Source organism: Callospermophilus lateralis, chromosome 14 (assembly GCF_048772815.1).
Source record: "Callospermophilus lateralis isolate mCalLat2 chromosome 14, mCalLat2.hap1, whole genome shotgun sequence".
Classification (NCBI taxonomy): domain Eukaryota; kingdom Metazoa; phylum Chordata; class Mammalia; order Rodentia; family Sciuridae; genus Callospermophilus; species Callospermophilus lateralis.
This window is the reverse complement of record NC_135318.1, coordinates 43,261,715-43,277,839: the sequence shown is the minus strand read 5'-3', so window position 1 is coordinate 43,277,839 and position 16,125 is coordinate 43,261,715. Positions and strand designations below refer to the sequence as shown.

At 36.4% G+C, this 16,125-nt stretch overlaps 1 protein-coding gene across 1 annotated transcript in view; it reads right to left on the bottom strand.

Annotated features, from left to right (window-relative positions):
* Acyp2 (acylphosphatase 2) overlaps positions 1 to 16,125 on the bottom strand; it is a 157,130-nt gene that overhangs the window by 25,866 nt on the left and 115,139 nt on the right. The window lies entirely within an intron of this gene.

Sequence of the window (16,125 nt, the reverse complement as noted above, 5' to 3'; positions counted from 1 at the left end):
GAGTGCTTAACCTTATTAGAATGTGGTAAACAAATTTTTGAAAGTAAAGTCATTTCTTTGTAACTCTTCAGGTTGAATTGAATATTTCAGTTTGGCTAAATGATATTTAAAGCACCATTAATGTAGAAGCACAAACCTGCAGTTGCGATTACATCATTCTCCTTTGTGTCTGTGTTGGAGAAGCTGTTCCTGGCTTATGTAATGTTTTTCTTCCTGCATATACCATAGCTCATAAGAAATAGCTTGATTCCCTATTGCTGCCCGACTATGCATCCATTTATATAGAAACTCAGTAAAAAATGTTGGTATCCTAAGGCTAAGTGATTTTCAATAAGAAATGTTTAACTTCTCCAGATTTTTATTTTAGTTTCAAAGAACAATATATAATAGTCTCAATATGATGCTAGTCTTTGTGAAGCTCAAGAGACAAAACCAGACACTTGTGCATGCTGCAAATTCCTGCTTTTAATTCCAAAAATAACTGCTATAACTATTCGTTGTATAGATCTTCCCTCCCACCCAGCTTTGGCTGGGGATGAAACAGAGGTCAGATATCTGCTCAGAATTATTCAGGCATAAAGGTTTAGAAATGTTAGCTAACGACTCTGATGAGACTTAAAAATTTAAAAACAGTAATTACAAAATTCTATGCCTCCTAGGGGCTGTATATTGTCATTTGTATTTCTTTTGGCATAAAAACAACACTCTATTAAATAATGCACTAGTATTGAACTGGGTTTTCTAAGAGTGCATTTCAAACATTGTATGTTTAAATTAAAGCTAAGAACATCAGAACATAAGTTCCCTATTGCACGCCCAAACAGAGATGTTACACCATAGTTGTTCATTTATTAAAAATTGGGTTTGACTAAACTAAAAAAAAAAAAAAAAAAAAAAAAAAAAAAGGTTTGAGCAGGCTCTAATTCATTAAATTTGAATAGTCACAGTTTTGTCATATTGTTGCTGCAACAGCAGAACAAAGACAAAAATAACCCAAACAGCGTTGTTAGAGAAGAGTTTCCCTATCAGGGTCCACATTGGTCCTTCCAAGAATCCTGCTTTCCTGACCCCAATTCTTTGTTTTTAGAGGAATGAATACAAGCTGACTCTGTGCTAAGAATCTTCTTGTGAAAGACTCATGAAAAATGCATTTTTAAAAAAGATTCTAAGGTTGAAAAGTGAAATGATAAGATTTTAGGAGACCACACAGGAGCTTGTGTCCTGGCATTGAAAATCTCACTGTAAAAAAAAAAAAAAAAAATCAAAGGTATTTTTATGAACAGGCTCTACAACTAATATCATGGATATCTTCAATCTTGTTCACACTTTCACACACACACACACATAAACACACATATACACTCCTCAAATTAGTGAATCATAATGATACATGATTGCTTATTTTCAAGTCAAAGTGCGAATGGAGTTTTTATTTATGTAAGTCTACAGTTGTATTTAAGTGCTCTTTACAATACAGTCCATAAACTAACAATAAAAATTAAAATTAAAAGTAGCTTTCAATTATTTGACATAAAAAAATAAAATCTCGCTGTGAGAAGAGCATAAAGATTAGCATTTTCTTGGATAGGTTGATTCATTCTGTAACAAATATTTATTGAACATTTGTTAAATTCAGAGCAATATGAGCAACTTGAGGATGTGGAAAGTGTAGCCTCTGTCTGTGAGAACTTACAATCTTCAAGAAAAGATGTTTATAATGCATATTTAACAACAGAATCAGCCTGTCAAAATTGGATCATCTTGTTTATTATATTCTGATGAGGAAATTACAACTTAGGTTTTTATGGCTTGTATCTAGAATGTTCCCCCACTAGTTAGGCAATATAGAAATGCTCAGAGAGGAAAAGATTAGATTATAAGAATCATAACCATATCAGTGGATTAATCCATTCAATGGTTTAGTAATTTAAATGGATTATTGGGTGGTAGCTGTAGACAGGTAGAGGAAGTAGGTCACTGGGTACATGCCCTTGGGGACTATATCTTGTCCCTGACTCCTCTCCTCTCTTTTGGCTTCCCAGCTACCATGAGCTGAGAAATTTTCCTCTGCATGCCCTTCGATCATCATATTTCTGCCTTAGAGGCAGCTGTGAACTGGGACCTCTGAAACTATGAGCCCAAAATAAACTTTTCTTACTCCAAGTTATTCTTGTCAGGTGTTTTGGTCAGTGATGACAAGCTGACAAATACAGAGGTGACGTGACCTGGCCAAGTCACGTTGCTACCATAGACATCACTGGTAGAATGGAAAGACCACTGGTTGCTGAGCAAGCTACTTCCTCCACCATTTACTACTTGTATGACCTTGGACAAATTACTTAAATCTGTTGAGACTTCAAAGGACTGATCCTTGTTAGAAGGCAATGAAATGAGAACAGAGACTACCTTAAGGACTGTTTCCCTTAGATTCACTATGACCAGAAGCAGCAAGTGAGAAACTAAACTAAAAAAAATATACGTGAATATACGTGAGCCGATTTCCCTAATTCTTAATAGATCCTCCACCAAAGTTTAAGGTTAATGCAGCTCCTTAGAGAGTAATAAGCCTAATAGGTCCTGGAAGCCCAGAGCCACAGACCCACAGATCCACAGCCTTTCATTCACAGGCCAACCTAGTTAGACATTTTAGTATTCTGTTTCTTAACTGATCCTTCAGGCCTAGCACAGGTGGCCTGTATATGTTAAGCTTTGATTTCCTCAAATCTGTTATTTAATAATTATAGTACAATGGTAACATCAAAGATCACTGATCTTCCTGGTGCTGTGGTTCATGCCTGTAATCCTAGCGGCTTGGGAGGCTGAGGCAGGAGGATCGCAAGTTCAAAGCCAGCCTCAGTCACCGTGAGGCGCTAAGCAATTCAGTGAGACCCTGTCTCTAATAAAATACAAAATAGGGCTGGGGATGTGGCTCAGTGTTTGAATGCCCCTGAGTTCAAGACCTGATACCAAAAAAAAAAAAAAAAAAATCACTGATCACAGATCACTATAACAGATATAAAAATAATTTTAAAATTAGACTATTGTGAGAATTACCAAAATGTGGTACAGAGATATGAAATGAGTTCATGCTGATAGACTTGCTTGATAAAGGGTTGCTTCAAGCAGCCTTCAGTTTGTAAAAAAAAAACAAAAACAAAACAACAACAACAACAAAAAAAAAACAATATCTGCAAGTACAATAGAACAAGGTATAGCTGTATACTTTAGAGGCTCATACAAAACCTTGAGGAGATGGCTTATATGAAGAGTCCAGCATGGTGCCAGACCCATAAAGCAAGGGAAGGGTGCTTCATAGATGGCTTTCTCAGTTGAGGAACTGAAAGTGAGATGCAAGTCTCCTGACTCTCCAACCTAATGCTCTTTCTAAATAGCAACTGCTATTTACTGAGCATTCACTTTGTGCCAATAGAATGGTAAATTGAAAATAAGAGATAAAAGTCTGATTATTTTCAGAAAGTATTATATCTAGAAATCTGTTTAAATTCATTAGCCTATATGAGTTTATCAAAGTTTATAATGAACTTAAAATGAGTTTATAATTAATTTAACATAATTAGGAACTTTCTTCATGAAGGTAACCAGCAATTAAATAAAGCAATAAAAAGGAAGAAATTTCATTTAGAATAGAACAAAAAGGAAGGGTGGGATGTGTGTATGTGCATTTATAAAGAAAATTATAAAAAACTATATGTGCCATACATAAAAAAACTATATTGGAATATATAAAATAAGATGAACAAATTGACATATATTCCATATTATTATACAGAAAACAGTTTTCACTAGGTAAAATTAAAAGTCCTTACTAACAAAGAGCCCAGGAGTTATAATGCTAAACTAGTCCCTAGGATATCCTAAGACATAAAGTATAGTAATTAAGTTAATAAATTAACAACAATAAAATGATTAAAGCAGGGCTGCAGATGTATAATATATGTAAGGTCTTGGGTTCAATCTCTAGCACCACACAAAAAAAAGTGTGTGCATTTGTGTGTATATATAAAAGCAGTGTGGGCCATATAGAAAGAAATTTAATGTATACTATATCATAAAATTAGGAAAAATAATAATTACTTAATAATTGCCTATTATACCTTGATAATTAACAGAATTGACTGGTTAACATCTAAATACAAGACAAAAAAAGAAATGTTTCAGACCAACACTTATATTATATACCAGAAGAAAACCCTAGAAGATTAACGAGTTAAAATATTTCCTTTCATTCTTAGCAAACTTAGGAGGAAAAAAATCAAATATTTGTGCAGTCTTTACAGGGACAGATACTTTTACATAGTTAATGGTAACAATGTAAATCACAAAGGAAAAAAACAAATATCTCAAAAACATCAAGAAAAATTATTATAATATAAAAAACTAAATTACAAAAGAAACACAACTGGGAACCACCTTTAATAAGATAATATATACAGCAAATAAAGAATTTACTCAAATATCCAAAAATATTAAAACCTCAAGAGATAAATGATCAAAGGATATAAATATACTATGCACATAAGAAGAAATTCGAGTAAAATACATGTATAAATAAGTTCTTGGAAAGATATTTATAATAGTAACAAACTGGAGACAAACTTTCCAGTATGAGTCATATCAATTCAACAGACTATTAGATTATAATTATGAAAACTGGAAGAAACTATTTAATGGTGGAGGAGAGTTCAATAAAATAATTTCACTTATTGTGCACACAGAAATAGACAAAAATGAAAATCACTGTCGACACAAAATAGTTGATTAATGGAAAGCTATAATAGTTGCTGAACGTTACAGACTTGAATGCCTATTTTCTTCAACACATATATGAAAGCAACAAGTTAAACAAAAGATATCAGTAATATTAGAGTCAAGTGGTAAATTATTAGGTTTCTTGGAGTTGAGATCTTTCACCATGCCAGGACCTTATAGAGCCTTATGGTTCCCAAAGATGTTGGAGAAGGCAATCATACCAAGAATGTGCAATTATTGTCTCACCTTTGTTTATGGAGCCCTTTTCTGGGATGTCAGTGTCACCAGTATGCTTTCCTCCTTAATTAAAAAAGGGGCAAATTCCCTTATTTTGCTATTTTGTGTTAGACTTTCTGAAGATATCAAAGATCCTTTATGGAATGGAACTATATATAAACAAACCAACCAAGTTTTCTTAATCACAGCACCTAATGAAAATTTTCATTTACTAATATTGGAATGAAGACGAAGAGGAAAACACATTTATTCAATCCTGGATTTATGATTTTAACAGTCCAATAACCTCATCTTAGCTACTAAAGGTAGTAGAATAATCAAACCCCAAATATCTAAATATTTAGTATAGTTCATATTTAAACTTTTGAAAATGAAAATAAGTCTCAGTTGAAAAGTTCAGGTAAGGAGAAAGGAGCATTTTTAAAGGAATTAAAAACTGTGGCTCAGTTTCAAAGTAATCATGGCTGGCAGAAAATCAAGGTTTTCCATATTGAGTCCTAGGCAGTGACAGCAATGGGGTACAGGTTTCATGAATATATGTTTTTTAAACTTGAAATCAATAAGTGTAATATGAGCATTTCTTGGACTTTATTTGAATTTATTTGAATTTTAACAGCTACTGACAGATGTGCTTAGAATGAACAGGCCCCAATCCCCAAATAGCACAGTATTTCAAACCTATTTTAGACTCTGAAATGAGAGCCGATTCCAGGAAGACAGCTCGGAACCTTTTTCCCAGCTGCAGAAATAACTCCTCTTGTTGCCCCTCTGACCTACACCAGGGGAAGCTGCTTGAAAAGATGTTCTTTTGCCTACAATCCTTTTACCACTGCAGCCCACAAATGGAAAAACAAACTGTTGGCTCCTCTTCAGAAAACTCATGCTCACATCCCCAGAAACAGGTAGATAAATAAAGCCATAGAGTTCCTTTAATCCCTTTCCTATTTTCCAAAATGATCTTGATATTTTTGTTACCTCAGGGAGGCCTAGTGTGCGGACAGCTTATAAAATGGGGTTCATCTACCAGTAATTAGTCGTTAATGACCTTTCCCCCAAAACTTAATTCATCCAGGGAGGTAACTCCCTCCCAACCCTCAATTCCTTGACACCTTGCTCCATTAGTCATAATTCCCAACTCACTACTGCACCAATTCTCTCTCCCTTCTGGTTCCCACACCTTTAGATGTACAAAGCTTTCTCATTTGAAAGTAAAAGCTTCTTATCAAATTCTCCTCCAGCTATCGCCCTTATTTCTCTTCTTCATACCCAGGCTTTGGGAGCTCAACGAATTTCTATCAAGTCAAATGGAAATTCTGACTTAGCTCAGACACAGTACTAATGACACTATTAGGAGCCTAGGTGCCAAGCACTCTTATAAAACTTAGAACAAAAACACACCCTTTTCTTGCTTAAAAAAATGCATGAATAATCCATGTTCATTATATCAAGTCAACAATACAGAGATAAATACAGCATCAATATCTCCCTCTATGCAGTTCCATCTCTTATTTGTTGCATCCAACAAATATAAAAGAATATTAACTCTATTTTATGGATGAAAAAAAAAAACCTTAAACTGAGAAAGGCTCAGAGAACATCCTGTGGAGTTCAAAAAAAGAACATTAGGGTCAGATTGCCTGGATTCACTTCTTGGCTTTGTCATTTACTATTTGTTCATGGGCACATTACTTAATATTTCTGCAGGGTTATTTATTTTTTTCTTTTTCTGTTAAATAGGACTAATGATAGTACTTAGTTCATAGGGGTTGTGGTGAGGATGTCATATGCCCAAATGTGAAATTGTAAGAATAAACCCTACTTGGTTGTGGTAAATGACTCAAGTATGTTGGTGGATCTTGTTTACTTGTATCTCTTTTTTTCTTTTTCTTTCTTTCTTTTTTTCTTTCTTTCTTTCTTTCTTTTTTTTTTTTTTGTATTGGGGATTGAACCCAGGGCCTTGTGAATGTTAGGCAAGTGTTGTACCACTGAGCCATATTCCCAAACCTTTTAATTTCCTTTTTGACCCAGGGTTGGTTTAGGAGAGTTCTTTATTTATATCTGCTGTAATACAACCATTGTCAGAAAACATTGCCCAATTTTTCTCTACTTTTTTCAATATATTGAGGATTTTTATGTTGCCTCAATTTTTGCAAATGTCCAATGGGCACATAAATAGAGGTATTCTCTATTTTCAGGATGTCAAATGTCACATAGCACAAATAATGAGTGTTAACATTCCTTAAATATTTTATACATAAAAAAATCTTTCTACATGTAAAAACTTTGTTCTTTACAATAATTCTGTGTTTTACAACAATTCTGTGTGGTACTATTATTAATGGTACCTCCTGATAAAATTAGTACCATTTATGGGCACTATTATTATACCTATTTTACAGATAAGAAAACAGACAAATAAGTAAGATCATTTAATGGTCCAAGACCATTTAATTTGGAATTTGGACCCAACAGTCTGGCTCTGAACTCACCAGTCTTAATCACTACATTTTCCTATAGTTCATTGGTACATATAAAGATCAACCTTATTAACATCTTTTATGTATTCAGTATTCTTACTTTATTTTTTATATTCTATTATGCACTAAGAGAGATAGTCACCTTTTACTATTGAGTTTCTCTCCTTGTATTTTCTACAATTTTGTGTCTGTGTTTTTTTACATTGCCTTCTGCAAAAAATTCATTCTGTGGGAGAAAATTTTTATCACACGCACATCAGATAGAGCACCAATCCTCAGGATATATAAAGAATTTAAAAATCTTAATGGCAAAAAACCCCACAAATAACCCAATTAATAAATTGCCAAGGAACTGAATAGACACTTTGCAGAAGAGGATATACAATCAATCAACAAATATGAAAAAATGTTCAACACCAACTCACTTCTGCAAATCAAAACTATTCTAAGATTTCATCTTATGCCAGTCAGAATGGTAGCTATTAAGAATAAAAACAACAATATGTGTTGGTGAGGATGTGGGGGAAAAGGCACACTCATACATTGCGGGTGGAACTGCAAGTTGGTGCAGCCAATATGGAAAGCAGTATGAAGATTCCTTGGAAAACTTGAAATGGAACGACTATTTGACTCAGCCATCCCATTCCTTGGTTTATACCCAAAGGACTTAAAAATAGCATACTACAGGGACGCAGTCACATCAATGTTTATTGCAGCACAATTCACAGTAGCAAAATTGTGGAACCAACCTAGATGCCCTTCAGTAGATGAATGGATAAAGAAACTATGATATATGGGTTGGGGATGTGCCTCAAGCGGTAGCGCGCTCTCCTGGCATGCGTGTGGCCCGGGTTCGATCCTCAGCACCACATACAAAAAAAAAAAAAAAAAAGATGTTGTGTCCGCTGAAAACTAAAAAATAAATATTAAAAAAATTCTCTCTCTCTCTCTCTTTAAAAAAAAAGAAACTAAGATATATATAAATACACACACACACACACACACATATATACACACAGTGGAATATTACTCATCATTAAAAGAGGAGTTGGAGAATATTATGCTGAGTGAAGTTAGCCAATCCCCCAAAAACCCAAATGCCAAATGTTTTATCTGACATGAGGATGCTGATCCATAATGGAGATGGGGTGGGGGGAGCATTGGAGGAATAAAGGAACTTTAGATAGGGCAAAGGGGAGGTGGGATGAGGGGTAGGAAAGATGGTGGAATGAGATGGACATCATTACCCTAAGTACACGTATGAAGACACGAATGGTGTGATTCTACTTTGTATACAACCAGAGACATGAAAAGTTGTGCTCTATATGTGTAATATGAATTGAAATGCATTCTACTGTCATATATAACAAATGAGAATAAAAAATCAGTAGTTGAAAAAAGAACTATATTCTAAAAAGCATAAATAAAGTGATTTACCTTTCATCAAAAAAAATTCATTCTGATTCAGTAAACCATCTCTTTAAGGATCTATTCTTGGTCAGAATTTTAGTTCTCCCCCCATGTTCTCCTGCTCCTCTCATGATGGTGTTTGGTTGCATGGAAAGAGAATAGTTTTGTAGTCTTGTAACTATGGGAAAGAAAAGACTTGTATGGTTCTTGGCTTCTTGGGGCTCCAAAGGCTCTTTGTCTAGATCCTGGGTACCTTACTGGCCTTGAGGCTAAAATCCTTGGCTAAAAGAGGAGGAGGTGCTTCCCCACTGATTCTTCCCCATTCAGGGAAATTCCCAAGTTCTGGTTATGACTCTCATTCATTAACAGCCTGGAAATGCTTCATAACTCTAGGATCTCCTTCTCTAATCAGCTTCCTAGCCAGTCACTCAGTTATGGTTGGGACTTCTATGTTCCTTGATCTCTGTGAGAATCGAGGTCAGCTCAGAGCACCAACTCTAGTTCTCTCTTCATTTATCAGACCGCACCGTTGCTCTCCCACTGCTCTGCCACCTCTGATGTATGGAAGCATAGTTCATGGTGTGCCTCTCCTGTGAGAAATGGGGCAAAAGTCTGTGTTCTTGGCTTTCTTTCAATCCTTTTTGGGTTCCTTCTATGGACTCTGACTCAGAGAACAGAGGTCAGAAGACACATGTCTCACCTCTAAATTCATCTGTTCACATGGTCCTCTAGGGCTAGAAGGAAGGAGGACGCTCCCTACTTCATTGATTCTTCTCTCCACCTCTGCTTCTTTAGCTTTCATGGAGAGGTAATTCAGGAAGTGTTGGGTGAGGCCTGAGAGGCAGCCAATGATGGTAGTCCATGGACCACACTTTGAGTTGGTAAGCCACTACATCATTCTTTTTGTTTTCCTGAGAGGCATCCATCCAAGGAAAAAAATATATCCAGCTAACATTATCCCTATGATACATGTTATTGATTCAGTTCTCACATTACCCTTTGTGTAATGATATGTTATGTAAAACAGATGAAGAAAACTTAGGCTCAAGTAGGTTAAGCATTTGCCGGAAGACATAGCAAGTCACTGTATTCTTCCCCTTCTCCTTGCTATTCCTTTTCATCTGCCTCATCCAACCATTGTCAAAAGAAGAACATGCTTTTCTTTCAATCCCACTTTTGATTATACAAATTTTCATACATACATAGGAACAGGAAATAGTAAGATTAAATATATATGTGTGTGTCTATACGTGTATGTCTATTTACACACACACACACACACACATTTTTATATCACCAGTTAACATTTACTATATTTATTTCCTTTCCTCCATCCTTTTCAATCTCTCTCTCATCGTCTTTTTCTCCCCCTTAGTATTCATATAATTCTATAAGAAATATAATATACAGTCCATATTCAAATTTCCTCCAGTGTTCCAAAAGTGTCTTTTATAGCTTCTCTGCCCCCTACCTGAACCAGGATCATATATCTTCTTTAAAACAACTCATCATCTAAATTTATACATACTTTTCTTTTTGTATTTTAAAAGCTGGTATAAATGCAGGCGTTTGTACTGTGTAACATAAACACACAACAGTGGCTGTGTCATTCTGCTACTGTATTGCATCCCATGTGGGGACCCTCCTGATAGCCAGGACACAGACACAGGTCCAATCATAAGTCATATATTATGGGGATAATGTTCTGCCTACCCCTGGCTGATTTGGGTTACGCTGCCATTAGGCTCTATGACCCGGGAGCCAGTCTGTCAAGCCAGGACTTTACACCGACCTGTAGCTTCTTACAGTTTCACCAAGCACAGTTACTTATATTTATTGTCTATGAGTACTAATTAGTAGAAAATTATTAAATCATAATTACTAACTTTCCTAGGGTAAATCATTACCCACATCCTAGCAACTCAAATATTTTCTTCCCTTTTATCTTTATTTATATGATCTTTCTAAGAGGCAATGGACAAAGCTATTTGGTTAATCACTTCAAACCTCTTTTTGACCATTCCCTTTACACAGTTTAATGGACATTCTATGGGAAACAGAGAAAATTAACCAAGTGTACTTCTGCCACTCTTGTCTACCAACATTCTTTTGAATCTTAAGAAAGGGCCATATTGTTTTGAGGTCCTCAGCTTTCTAAACTGGGTGGCCTAGCCCAAAGAACAATAATTCTGTACAAACAAGTTTGTTTAAAGAAGTTAAGTCAAGTGTGAAAGATCCCTTTCAAAACAAGAACTGAGTAACAATATTTGAGGAGTCGAAAGAAAACAAGACTATACAATTCACAGACTCTCTTCATTCATCTTACAGAGAGTTTACCTTTTAAAAAAGTCACGCTTTTTCTGTTTCCCAGAGATTTTAAACATTTCAGTATTTCATGATGTGCAGATGCGTAGCTAAACTACACTCTTCCCAAGAAGCCTTCCTTCCCCCACCCTTGCTCATTTTTCTTCTCTAGTGGGTCACGTATTTCAGAGATTTTATATTAGTTTTCTTTATTCTTCCCTTAAAAAATAACAGAATCAGGATGTTTCAGTCCCTAGTGTTGAAACTGTATCTTACTCCTTTCAACAGTTTCTAGTCCATACCCTAGGACACGTGCAGAATGGAAACACTTTCCAAATGATTTAACACTCAAAGAATATTATCACTACTCACTTTCCAATTTTAAAAGCATAAAGGTTCCCTATTTTTAATAACCTTATATGTGTGTAGCCTTCTTCTAGGCACTTGGATGAAGAGAAAATATTATACCACAGGATCTGTAATGTTAAGAAATAAGAAATTCTCCAAGCATATGCCTTCCCACTATTCTGATTTTATCCAAAGGTCTTGGCACTCAACCTTGACTCTGGAATACAGACCCGATTCAAATCTCTACCAATGAATTAGATCAACAGTCGCCTTGTAGCTTCACCCCTATCATCCCCCCTCATTTATCACGGGTTTTAGCTCCTGGCTCATTCTTACTTCTCTCTTCTCTTTCAGTGATTTCAATATATACAAGAGATCCTTCCCACCCTGGCCTCTTGGTTTATTGACCTCCTTCTCTGTCTGAAATGACCTTGTTCTCAATTTTCCTCATTAGAGCTCAATATAGATGGAGGAGTAGGATTCTGATTAACCCCCTGCAGTCTTCTCTTGGGTCACTACCTCTTTCATCCTTACAGCCTACTCTCCCTGATATTTGATCTCAACAACTTCAATACCTGGGTCTTCCAATCCATTGACCAGATTACCTTTTAAATGACCTTCGTCCCTGTATGTCCTCTGCTTAAATTCTAAGATCAATGATTGTTATTATGCTCTTGTCCTTCTTGCTTTGCTCTGACTAAACACATTTCTGCTCTCCTCACACTATATCCATAAGTGGAATGTGGTTAAAAGGAAATTCACAACCAAACTGATGGGCCTAATTTCAAATTCATGACCTTAATGTGGTCTGATGGTCATGCCTCAGTCCAGCCACTCTTGTAATCTCTAGAAAACTATTTCATGTTTCTTCTCTCTCCCCAGCCTTCTACTGCTTCTTGCTCTATCCTCATGCTCACTGACAGTCTTGCTTTCTCCTTTACTGAGAACACTGAAGCAATCAGAAGAGAATTTCACAGATCTCACTATCACTCCCACCCACCTACTAGCATACACACCCTCACACTTCGCCTTCCTGCTGGTTCCAGGAGTAAACATGGCATGTTTCCATCTAACGATGACTCCTCCTCCTCCACTTAGGCCCTAGATTTCCTCTCCTCTTATCTATTCAAGGGATAGTAGGGGATAGGAAAGGTAGCAGAATACAACAGTCACTAATATGCCATTATGTAAAAAGGTGAGTGTGTAACCGATGTGATTCTGCAATATGTATTTGGGGTAAAAATGGGAGTTCATAACCCAATTGAGTCAAATGTATGAAAGATGATTTATCATGAGCTTTGTAATGTTTTGAACAACCAATAAAAAAAAGAGAAATTAAAAAAAAGAATATCCCTCCAATAATCCTGCTTTGTATCTCCTACAACATTACTTTTTGCTCCCTACTAGATTACTCACATCAGCATATACACATACTTCTTTGTCTTTCATTTAAAAAATATTTTCTTTGACTCAAGTTTCCCCACCAGCTATCATCCCATTTCTTTGAAGCAAAATCCCTTAAAAGAATTATGTATACGTTCTTCTTTTTTCATTTTCTTTTAAATCCATTAGAGTTGAGCTGTTAACTTGAACACTGCACTGAGAGAGTTCTTGTCATCATTCCATTTCTTTGTTTTTGTTTGGAGCAAATTCCTTGCAACAATTATTGATATCTACCATCTCAAATTTCTTTCCTTCCATTCCCTTTAAAACCTATTCCACAAATCAGGAGTCTAAGCTGGTTGGAAGGTTGAGGTAGGAGGACCACTTGGGTTCACAAGTTTGAGACCAATGTAGGCAACATGGCGAGATTCCATTTTAAAACAAAACTGCTATTCCAACTCCTACCATGCCACTACAAGTGCTCTCGATCAGTCACCAGTAATTCTTTTGTTGTAAAATTTGATGGTCAAATCTCAGACTTCATCCTCTCTGACCTATCAGCACTACATGACACAGTTAAACACCTTCCTTTCCACATTTAGATTCCAGCTCACAGCACACTCTGGGCTTTCCTCCTATCTTCATGCATTCTCTTCAGTCTCCTTTGCTGGCTTTTCTTCTTCCTGACCTTGTAAATTGAGAGGATACAGGCCTCTGTTTATCCACACTCACACCACTGGTAACCTCCTCCATCCCTCTGGCTTCAAACAGCTTGTATGCTGATTATCCCAAAGTGTGTATCCTCATCCTATACCTCTCCTGAGCTCCAACGCATAATACCCACTTGGTATTCAATTCTGTTGCCTAACAACACCTCAAAATTAATATGTCCAAAAGTGAGGGATTTTCCTGCAAAGATCTGCTCCATCAACACCTTCCACATCTCTGTTTTTAGCAACCCCATCCTACCAGTTGCTCAGGTCAAAAATCTTGAGAATCATCTTTGATTTCTCTCCTTCTCGTAGACCCCAATTCAATTCATCATGAAACCATTCTGGCTGAACCATCATACTATACAGACCATTCACCTCCATTGCCATCACCCAGTCTGAGGAACATCTTTTACCTGTATTACTACAATAGCCTTCTCACAGGTGTCCTTAAATCTACCTCTGCTTCCACACTAATTTTCACTCAGGAACGAGAGTGATCCATGTAAAACATAAGTCAGGTTTTGAGTTCTCTGCTCAAAGTCCCTGCGGTGGTTTACCATTTCACTAAGAATGAAACCCAAATTTCTTGCAACAGTATCCAACCCCCTCCTTGATGTTAGCCTTCATCATTTAGTCACCCCAACACAGTGGCTGCCTTGTTCCTGGAACACCTCAGGCATGTTCCTATCTTAGGGTCTCTGCTTAGCTCTTCTTTCTTCCTGAATGCTTTTCTCCAGACTTCCACTTAGCTCACTTCCTTAACTTCTTGGATTTCTGCTAAAATCTCATCTTTTTAATGAGACTTCCTCTGACCACCTAATTAAATATTACAATCTACTCTTCACTCCTATTCCAAGAACTCTCAATTTTCTTATTCTATTGTTTTTTCCCATAATATTTAAACTTTCTAACATGTTATATTGCTTACCTGCTATTTTTGTTTATTATATTTCTCCCCTGCTAAAATATAAACTCTTAAAAGGGAAAAATTTTTTGTTCTGTTCACTGACATATATTAAGGGGCTAGGAGTGCCAGGCACACAGTAGATATACAATAAATATTGATAGAGCAGTTTAAAACTTAAAAAGACTTTATGTGTTCCTTGAAGGGTTGGTAATATTTCTCAGAATCATTTTAACCTCATGCTAGTTCTGTAGACTTTTTCCCCACACTTCTGATTCAATTTATTTACAGTCTCTAGGTCTATTCAGTTTTTCTATCGCACTTCAGTGTTCATGAGTTATTAATGTCTATGAAGTCATATATTTCATGTAAGTTTGAAAACAGAATGGCATGCTTTCTTAAATTTCTTTAAAGCACTACTGTGACTGTAGTTTTCATTCCAAAACTTGCTTATTTGTTTTCTCTTGTTCCTTCTATTATCAATCTTTGATTGTTTCATAAATTTCTCCAATTACCATTACCTTTCTCTCTTCAGCCAAACTCTGTTGGTCTTTTACAATGCTCACCAAAATTCCCAGTTTCCTTCTTCTTACAGGCTCAGGGGAGAATTATTACCATCCTTGTCCGCTCCCCCACCTTGGAGTTAGGCAAAGGCATATCGCTGATTCTGGTTAATGATATATACCACATCTGATGGACAGATTTAAAAACCTATGCATATGTAAAGCATTGTCTTTTCAATAAACAGCGCTAAGTCAATTACATATTCCTATGGGGGAAAATTATGACCCTTATCACACCATTTACAAAGATCAGTTCCAGATGGATGGCAGACATGTAAAAGATCTTGGAGAAGTTAGAATTCTTAAATAGGGCAAAGAAAGTACTAACTTAAAGAGGGAAATGATAAATTGAAACATATTAGGATTAAAAATGTTTACTCTTCAAAAAGTACCATTAAGATAGTGAAAAAGCAACCCACAGAATGGAAGATATCTGCAAAACACGTGGCTGAAAAGGGCCTATCAAACCTATATAAAGGATTCTTACAAATAATGGGCAACAGAATATCCAATCAAAAAATGGGGAAAAGACACAGGCATTACCCAAAAGAAGTTATCCAACCAACCAGAAAACATAAGAAAAGTTCTCAATTCAACAAACATCAGGTAAATGCAAATTAAAACCAAATGACACCATTACCCATAGAAAGGCTAAAATAAACACAGATGGTCCTGGAGGCGACTTAAGAGACAGAGTTGCAAGACTATGGAGTGGATGTCCTGAGACTGAGCGGTGGGCCGTGCAACTGTCAGTGGGTCGGTGGGTTTCAGGAATGCTTCATCTGGAAGGAACCCTTACTGGCCTGGGGTCTGGCTGCTATCAACATGAGCACCCTGGATGGGATCAAGAAGACCCCACTCCTCCAAGTCCACAGCTGCGCCACTCCTGATGTGGGCTTCACCCACATCGGTGTGAGGGACCCTATGAGGACAGCGAGACACCTAGTAGTGGCGGAGATGGGTGACAGCAGATTGGAGGCCAACATATTCACACAGCTGGGACTTCCAAACGGGAG